This window comes from Elaeis guineensis, chromosome 6 (assembly GCF_000442705.2).
Source record: "Elaeis guineensis isolate ETL-2024a chromosome 6, EG11, whole genome shotgun sequence".
Taxonomy (NCBI): domain Eukaryota; kingdom Viridiplantae; phylum Streptophyta; class Magnoliopsida; order Arecales; family Arecaceae; genus Elaeis; species Elaeis guineensis.
The window spans coordinates 102953744-102963790 of record NC_025998.2 but is presented as its reverse complement, the minus strand read 5'-3'; the positions used below and the strand labels follow the sequence as shown (position 1 = coordinate 102963790).

The 10047-nt window shown below is 38.6% G+C and overlaps 1 non-coding gene across 1 annotated transcript; it reads right to left on the bottom strand.

Annotated features, from left to right (window-relative positions):
* Positions 1–9066: 9066 nt before the first annotated feature.
* LOC140858891 (small nucleolar RNA R71) lies at positions 9067–9173 on the bottom strand. Its single transcript, XR_012142295.1, has one exon. It is a non-coding gene; the product is annotated as a small nucleolar RNA R71 (small nucleolar RNA).
* Positions 9174–10047: the final 874 nt, after the last annotated feature.

Genomic DNA, 10047 nt, shown 5'->3' with positions numbered 1-10047 from the left:
ATAGCCCAAGCCCAACAAATCTCAGCCCACCAAAGCCCAAAAAAAAAAAACAGAGGAATCAAACCGGGAAGAAGACTCCCGATAGGAGTCTTCTTCTCCGACGAGACCGGACAAATCGGGAATCCTAGGACCTCTCGAAGTCCTAGGGTCTCTTATAAAAAGACCTTCCCTCTCCCTTGAAGCCGATCATCGGCCCTTTTCCTCTCTTTCTCTCCAATTTTTCTCGAATTAGAGTCGCGAACACCACCTTGTTTTCACCGTGACTGCTCTCCGACGAGGTCACCGGAGGTCAAGGTAAGTTTCCTTTCTCTTCCCCCCTTCCTTCCCCTTCCTCCCGTGCCCTTGTGCGCAGCTGCCGGCGACGAGAGTCGTCGATTTTCGATCGAAAAAGAGACCTCTATTTTGGTCTCTTTTTCCCATGAATTTTTCGGCGCCGGCGATCGCAATCGATCACCGACCATGCTCCTCCGTGATCGGGGAGTGGCCCCCCTCTACCGTCGGCCTCCGTCGCGGCGGTCGTGGCCTGAACGGCTCGGCACAAGGAGGGGACCGCCGGTCCCCTGTTCGGCCTGGAAGGAGCCGAGAGAAGAAGAAGAAGAAAAAAAAAAAGAAAAGAAAAAGAAGAAAAAAAAAAGAAAAGAAAAAGAAGAAAAAGAAAAGAAAAAGAAGAAAAAGAAAAGAGAAAGAAGAAAAAAGAGAAAAAGAAAAGAAAAGAAAAGAAAAATAATAATAAAAATAAATATATATATATAAATAAATAAATAAATAAATAAATAAAAAATAAAAAAATACTAATAATAAAAAAATGATGAGAGAGAGAGTTTCTCTCTCTTCTCTCTCTTCTTTCAGTCTGAACCCTGACTTTCTCTCTCTGGAATTGGACTTTCTCTCTCTACTTTCTCTCTCTAGAATTTTCTCTCTCTAGGTTGTTTCTCTCTCTTGATGGATTTCTCTCTCTCTAAAGTTATTCCTCTAGGATTAGCGAAGTGGAAGGCTTCATTGATGATCTTGATCGTGTTTAGGGAAGAGTCTGATTTTAAGTGAGGTTTTGATTTTGGGATTTGTTAGATTTAGTTTTGAATTAAAATTAATATAAAAATATAATTTTGGATAATAGGCACGGAAGAATCTCCTAGAAGTTAGTCGATCTGTTCATTCAGTGCTCCGTGAAAGGTAAGTAATGAAACATCTTCTCGAGATATTTCATATTTATTCTGAAAATAAATAATTATTCTCTGAAATTATGCATGATTTATGAAATTATGTTTTGAAAAAAAAGTACTTTTTGAAATATTATGGTATGTCGATTTATGCGCATGTTCAGTGAAAAATTATGATATATTATGATACAAAGTGTTTTGATACAGATCAGATTTTTACTCTCATCCTAACTATGTTTTAGTGGGCTCCGCCAATGGGGATTATACGTTGGTACTCAGTGGACCCTGCCAGTGGGGGTTGTGCGCTGGTGTTTGTGGACCCTGCTAGTGGGGGTTGTGTGCTGGTACTCTGTGGACCCCGCCAATGGGGGTTAAACATTGATCATAGTCGAGGCTGTTGAGTTACGAGTATTTTGAATCGAATCGGATTTATGATTATAATTATATGTAAATATTTGGAAATATTGGATTTGCATTAAATCAGCATGAAATATATTTTTATGTTATTTGCAGCATTGTTCTTGAAAATTATATAATATCCGAAATATCTGGTAGAGATACTTGTTACTTACTGGGCTGTCTAGCTCATTACTTTTCTTTCTATTTTTCAGATTCAGACAATTAATTTCGAGCGTGGGAAGAAATATTGGGACAGAGCTTTTAGAGACGAGATTTAGCATTGTCAACTTCATTGAACTTAGATCTATTATTTTATTATTAGTAAAATTTTATTGGATGTAAGACATTTGTTTTAATTACTTGAATTAAAGTTGAATAATAATTATTTAAATTTATTCCGCTGTGATGCATTGATATCATGATGAGATGCCTTGCATGCTTATGGAGAGAGTTCTTCATAAGTATGCGGCAGTTGCCGCGACCTCCTGCTCGCGATCTCGGGCCGGGGGCATGACAATTAATATGGTATCAGAGCATAAGTGGATAAATTATGACACATAGAATTTGACATAGTATGAGTGTAGGTGGGTAAACATTAGGAATATTGGGACGTTAAAGTATGAGCATCATAATAAACCCATCCTAACAAATAGAATAAATGAATCTAATAAAGTTTTACTACTATAAGGTTATCATGCCTCCCCGTAGAATGACAAGAACTACTCAAGAAATTGCAAGAGGGATATCACAACCACAGGATGGTAGCACTCTCCATCTGACCAGTGGCACCCCTTAGGAGGAGGGAGTCGTAGATCCTAATGGGAGTACTTTGAGAGCACGTCAAGAACTAGATATGGCTCAGTTAATGCAGACCCTATCAGGATGGTACAAGCGCAACAACAAATACAGCAGTAAATATTTGAACAACAGCAGATACAACGAGATACACAACAACATCAGCATCCACCACCACAACATGGAGAGAAACCAGTACAACGGAACAACATTTCAGAATTTAAAAAGCTTGCTCCTCCAGCTTTCAAGGGGACTACTGAACCTTTGGAGGCTGATAACTGGATAATGGAGATGGAGAAGGCCTTCACTGTCCAAGAGTGTCTTGATGAAAAAAAGATTCGATATGCAGCTTATTTACTACAAGGAGAAGCATACAACTGGTGTTAGCGACTACAGCACAAGCATGAACAAGACGACGAAATACTTACCTGGGAAAGATTTCGGATTGCATTCTATGATCAGTATTTTCCTCGGAGTATAAGGATCTAGAAAGAGCAAGAGTTTATTTATTTGAAGTAAAAGAGTATGAGTGTAACTGAATATGAAGCAAAATTTACAGAGTTAGCAAAATTTGCTCCGAGATTAGTGGATGGTGAGCAAGAACGTGTTCACAAGTTTGAGATGGGACTGAGAACTGAGATTCGAAAATAAGTGGTTCCATATGAATTAACAACTTATGCCGATGTGGTAAACAAAGCACTGATAATTGAAAGGGAAGTCAATGAAGAATGCATGGAAAGGGAAAGAAAGCAAAGAAAGAGAGCAAAATCAAATGATACACAAGGGCAGAATAGTAAAAACATCAAAAGATCAGCTAAGGGAGCAGTAGACAATAAGACTCAACAGATTGATGGTGAGCCATGCTCCAGATGTGGCAAAAATTATGCAGACAAGGATTGCTATTGGAATACAGGTACTTGTTTCAAATGTGGTCAAATGGATCATAAAATTGCTAGCTGCCCGCTAAATACTGAAAATCAAGTTGGCCAAAGAACTCATGAAGGACAATATAAGGGTGGTGGACAGATTTTTAAAACCTAGGGAAGAGTTTATGTGCTTACTCAACAGAATCCACAGGCTTCCAATACATTGGTGACAGGTATGAAAAATTTCGAGGATGAAATTTTTTTTTAGGGGTGAAGAATGTTATAGCCCAAGCCCAACAAATCTCAGCCCACCAAAGCCCAAAAAAAAAAAAAAATAGAGGAATCAAACCGGGAAGAAGACTCCCGATAGGAGTCTTCTTCTCTGGCGAGATCGGGCAAATCGGGAATCCTAGGACCTCTCGGAGTCCTAGGGTCCCCTATAAAAAGACCTTCCCTCTCCCTTGAAGTCGATCATCGGCCCTTTTCCTCTCTTTCTCTCCGATTTTTCTCGAATTAGAGCCACGAACACCATCTTGTTTTCGCCGTGACTGCTCTCCGACGAGGTCACCGGAGGTCAAGGTAAGTTCCCTTTCTCTTCCCCCCTTCCTTCCCCTTCCTCCCGTGCCCTTGTGCGCGGCTGCCGGCAACGAGAGTCGCCGATTTTCGATCGAAAAAGAGACCTCTGTTTTGGTCTTTTTTTTCCATGAATTTTTCGGCACCGGCGATCGCAATCGATTGCCGGCCATGCTCCTCCGTGACCGGGGGAGTGGCCCCCCTCTGCCGCAGGCCTCCGCCGCGGCGGCCGTGGCCTGAACAGCCCGGCACAAGGAGGGGACCGCCGGTCCCCTGTTCGGCCTGGAAGGAGCCGAGAGAAGAAGAAGAAGAAAAAAAAAAGAAAAGAAAAAGAAGAAAAAAAAAAGAAAAGAAAAAGAAGAAAAGAAAAGAAAAAGAAGAAAAAGAAAAGAGAAAGAAGAAAAAAGAGAAAAATAAAAGAAAAGAAAAAAATAAAAATAAAAATAAATATATATATATATATATTTATATATAAATAAATAAATAAATAAATAAATAAAAAATAAAAAAATAATAATTAAAAAAAATGATGAGAGAGAGAGTTTCTCTCTCTTCTCTCTGTCTGAACCCTGACTTTCTCTCTCTGGAATTGGACTTTCTCTCTCTACTTTATCTCTTTAGAATTTTCTCTCTCTAGATTGTTTCTCTCTCTTGATGGATTTCTCTCTCTCTAAAGTTATTCCTCTAGGATTAGCGAAGTGGAAGGCTTCATTGATGATCTTGATCGAGTTTAGGAAAGAGTCTGATTTTAAGTGAGGTTTTGATTTTGAAATTTGTTAGATTTAATTTTGAATTAAAATTAATATAAAAATATAATTTTGGATAAGAGGCATGGAAGAATCTCCTAGAAGTTAGTCGATCTGTTCATTCAGTGCTCCGTGAAAGGTAAGTAATGAAACATCTTCTCGAGATATTCCATATTTATTCTAAAATAAATAATTATTCTCTGAAATTATGCATGATTTATGAAATTATATTTTAAAAGAAAAGTGCTTTTTGAAATGTTATGGTATGTCAATTTATGCGCATGTTCAGTGAAAAATTATGATATATTATGATACAAAGTATTTTGATACAGATCGAATTTTTTGCTCTCAGCCTAACTATGTTTCAGTAGGCCCCGCCAATGGGGATTATACGTTGGTACTCAATGGACCCTGCCAGTGGGGGTTGTGCGCTGGTATTTGTGGACCCTGCTAGTGGGGGTTGTGCGCTAGTGTTTGTGGACCCTGCCAGTGGGGGTTGTGTGCTGGTACTCTGTGGACCCCGCCAATGGGGGTTAAACGTTGGTCATAGTCGAGGCTGTTGAGTTACGAGTGTTTTGAATCGAATCGGATTTATGATTATAATTATATATGAATATTTGAAAATATTGGATTTGCATTAAATCAGCATTAAATATATTTTTATGTTATTTGCAGCATTGTTCTTGAAAATTATATAATATGTGAAATATCTGGTAGAGATACTTGTTACTTACTGGGCTGTTTAGCTCATTACTTTTCTTTCTATTTTTCAGATTCAGACAATTAATTTCGAGCATGGGAAGAAATATTGGGACAGAGCTTTTAGAGGCGATATTTAGCATTGTCAACTTCATTGAACTTAGATCTATTGTTTTATTGTTAGTAAAATTTTATTGGATGTAAGACATTTGTTTTAATTACTTGAATTAAAGTTGAATAATAATTATTTGAATTTATTCTGCTGTGATGCATTGATATCGTGATGAGATGCTTTGCATGCTTATGGAGAGAGTTCTTCATAAGTATGCGGCAGTTGCCGCGACCTCCTGCTCACGATCTCGGGCCGGGGGCGTGACAAAAATTCTATCTCGAAACTCTGCTAAAATTTTATTTGAGTGCTCCATTTCTGTTGAGGCAGAGTACTGACTTAAGCATCGGAGGGTCTTGCCGAAGCACCCCTAACTCCGGTTTATATTTTCCATGCAGGTCCCGACGGCGGATGCGATCCCCTCGACTCCAGCTTCTCCGGCATCGGCAAAATTCTGGACCAACAGAATTGGCGCTAGAGGAAGGGCTTGTGTCTTCGCAGTACCCTTGTTCTTAAAGGAGTACTGATTTACGTCACAAATTGACATAAAAAGTATCAATTAATATCTAAATAATCTAACTTTATTAGGAAATTGATACTTGTTATTATATTTTGCAGAAGAAGAGATCATCAATAGAAAGAACAAGGAAAGAGAATTCCAACGGCGCAAATTTTACGCAAAATGGAGTTAAATTGACCCAAGAATTGAAGAATGAAGAAAGAAGACTCAATTGGGTCAAATCCAAGTCAAATCAGGTCAAAATTGGTCAAAAATCAACTGATTTGGTGATCTGGTTAGCCGCCTGGTCCACAGCAACAGGCGTTTGGATCATGGACCCATCGACGCACCATAAACCAGCCAATCAGCGAGTCTCGGCTCATCGCAACGCATCGCGAGCCCGATCCACGCGCGCGGTCCAGGGCTCATGAGGAGAGAGAAGAAGGTCCGAAGGGCAACCTGGTAACTTCACATCACTCGATAGTCCGATCTTCTCTGATCAAGATCCAACGCTCCACATTTTTGCGCCATCGGACGGCCACCATTGCAGCCGGTCAAGATCCAACCGTAATCAAGGTAATTGCAAGAATCAATAAACACTAGGACAACACGGGATCCTTCTGCAGCGCGATCCAACGGACGAAATCTTCCAGCGCCTTGATCGGATGGTCCGCGATGCATCCGACCTGATCCCATCTCTACAGTGCGATCCAACGGTGGCGCTTCACCCAGATCGTGATCCGACGGCCCAGAATCGCTCCCGGCTTGATTGATTAGATGAATTGGGTCCTTTAAATGAAGATCGGACGGCTGAAACAATTTCTAAGATTTCTTGATGGATTTAAGTGCTTTTTGAGCGAGATTTGAGCCCCTAAACCCTCCTAACAGCTCTCTAAAACCTCTTAGTCCCACATCTAAAGTTTTGAAAACCTTATAACCCCCAAATGCCTATAAAAAGCCCCCAAAGGCCCTTGTTTTAGGGAGTCTGGCCTTCCGATCAGGCTTGTAACCCTAGATAGTGGGGTTTTTAGCTTTCTTCTCAAGCCTCGAGCTTTGAAGTTTTTGTAATAAATTTTTTTTATAAAATCTTATTTTTATGTAATTTTATCTCTTTACATTATGCAATTTATTTTTCTTGCAATTAGGATAGTTTAATTTATGCAATTTAATTTTATGCAATTAGGTTAGTTTAAATTATGCTGTTTAAATTTATGCAATTAGGATAGTTTAATTTATGAAATTAGGGTAGTTTATTTTTCTACATTTAAATTTTGCAAGTAGATTTAGATCATGTCTAGCTAAGCATCCCTTCTAGGGTTTGCGATGAAGCTAGATCATGAGTAGGGGTTTTACATAGGGTTCTTTCTTTTTCTTAGGGTTTCTTTTTCTTCCTCTTTTGTCAAGAATTTTTGATGAACTACAGTTGGGTCAGAGTCTCTTCATAGTTCATGTTTGATTCAGTGCATAGGAGGAGAAAACCCTAAGGGATCCTAGTTACTACTCCCCTGTAAAGAATCTTGATGGGTTATCGTTGGGCCTTAGTCCCTTCATAATCTATGCTTGAGAAAGACAAGTGGAGTAGTCGTTAGGATCAATAAGAAAAATTCTAGGTAGAATTCCCTAATCTAAATCTAGTGGATTCAAAAACCCTAGATCCTTAGTCTTATTGTCTTTAGCAAACAACTTTCGATTTTCGATTTTCGTTAAAACTCGCTTGAGCATAGATTTGAAAATCATTTTTAAACCAAGTCTCTGTGGGATCGACCCGTACTCGCTGGTCATGCTACTCTACACATTGTGCGCTTGCAGTTTTATTTATAAATTTTAAGATTTGCACATCAAGTTTTTGGCGCCGTTGCCGGGGATTTGACATTTTAAATTATTTTCAAATATTTATTCTTCATGCTTTATAACTCTCTTTCTTTTTCCTTTAGGTTTCTAGATTTAGTTGGTGATTGCTGAAAAACTCAGGTACGCTTCTAATTTCTCTTTTATTATTTTTAGTTAATTATTTTTCCTTTTAGACCTAATCATTTGAATTTACTTAATCACAAAAAAAAAAAAAACAAAACAAAAGACATTTCATAATCGTGAAGTAAAATATCAAAATAAAAAAAAATTCTAAATTAAAATCTTTTACATTCTTGGTCATCTTGTTTATTTGCATTTGTATTTTCATAATTAATCTAAGGGCATCAACCCATTAACAAGATAAGGTGGGGATTTCATTACCCTTCCTTAGCCCAAAAATCATCTCCATCATATTGCATTACCTAGACCTTTAATCTTAAAATCAATTAGACGTCAACCTTAAGGAATTCGAGCTCAATAGGACAAGGAACCCTAAGAGTTCTACCAAGTTTGAGTTGTTTGATTAGTTGGTGTCTAGGCAAGTCCCTGAGGGTGGTTTGTTAAATTGGTTTAGTTGCTGGCCTGGCCAACTCGTTTGGTATCTAGAAAGGCAACGATGAGTGAACCTCCCACCTCTTATACTTACCTGGCTAACTAGTTGATCAGTCTCCACTTGGAAGGCTTGAAGTGTCATCTTGGAACAGTTAGGAGCTGTCTAGATTTAGGTTAACCCTAGGATAGATTGAGTTTAATTTATTGTTTCACTTGTTTGAAAAATAAAAAAAAAATATTAAAATTTAAATTAATTTGGTTACTTTTCTTTAGATTTAGGACTCCTTAGGATCTTTTCTTTAGAACTTTTTCTCTTTTCTTTCTTTTTCTTATACATAAAATTTTTTTATAAAAAAAAAATTGTATAAACATCGAGAACCGTACACCTCGTGTGTGGAGAAGAGTGTCGGGTCGTCTAGTTAGAATTGAGTCAATTCCTGTTGTTCCAATGGCTGAACCAATCCAACCCATGACCCTTAAGGATTTGTGTTATCCAGTTGGCTCCATCCAACCATCTTGTATCAGGTTGCCACAACCCACAGCTAACAATTTTGAAATCAAACCTCAAATCATAAATATGCTTCCAAAATTCACAGGATTAGAGGATGCTTATATATTTATTAGAGAATTTGAGGAGGTATGTGCAACCATGAAACTGCAATTAACAGAGGATGAGGTCAAACTTAGATTAATCAACTTTGCCCTTAAGGATAATGCTAAGAAATGGCTTTATAGTCTGCCAAACCATTCTGTCACTACCTGGGAGGGCTTTGTGAGAATATTTTTAAAAAAGTATTTCCCCCATCATAAAACAGCTAGGATTAGAAATGAAATAAATCAATTTTACCAACTAGCTGGTGAATCATTTTGGAAGTACTTTGATCGTTTCAAGAATCTTTTGACCCAATGCCCACACCATGGAATAGAAACTTGGAGACTATGCCAGATCATCTATGAGGGGTTAGATTCAAACTCAAGAACCATGCTAGAATCCATGTGCCAAGGCCAATTTATGGACAAAGAAACTACTGAAGCTTGGCAATTCTTAGAAGACCTAGCCGAGAAAAATTTACAGTGGGAAACAACTAGGGAACCTGATAAAGCTACACCTTCAAGAGGAGGAATGCATCAAATTCAACCAACCCTAGCATCAGAGGCCAAGATTGCAACCTTAACACGTAGATTGGAAGCCTTAGAATTACAGAGACCAGCCAATGTAAATCAAATATCTGCACCCATGTGTAAAGGGTGCAATGCACCAGACCATGTCTTAGAAGAATGTTCCTACTCGAATGAGTGTGCACAGGTGAATGCCACCTATCAAGGACCATTGAACAATCCTTATGCACCCACATATAACCCAGGTTGGAGGAATCATCCGAATTTCTCATGATCTCAGAATCCTAATGTAGGCAATCCAAATTTCAATCAGCAAAATCTAAGGTCCAACCCAGTGATGAACAACCCGCCAGGCTTCCATGATAATGACAAGAAAATTACCTCTTTAGAGAAAAGCCTAGAAGCCATGATGAAGACACATACCAGCTTTATGCAAACCATGGGTCAATTCATAAATAATAACACCCAAGCTATAGCCCGTCTGGAAATGCAAGTAAGTCAGCTGGCTTCGACCATTAGTGAACGAGAACATGGTAGGTTACCTAGCCAACATGAGCCAAATCCTAGGAACCAAAATGGTCCACGACCCCAACAAGGAAACCAAGTTAATGGTGTAAATGCCATTCATACCTTAAGATCGGGAAAATAAATAGACAATAAGGTAGTTGCACTTGATGAT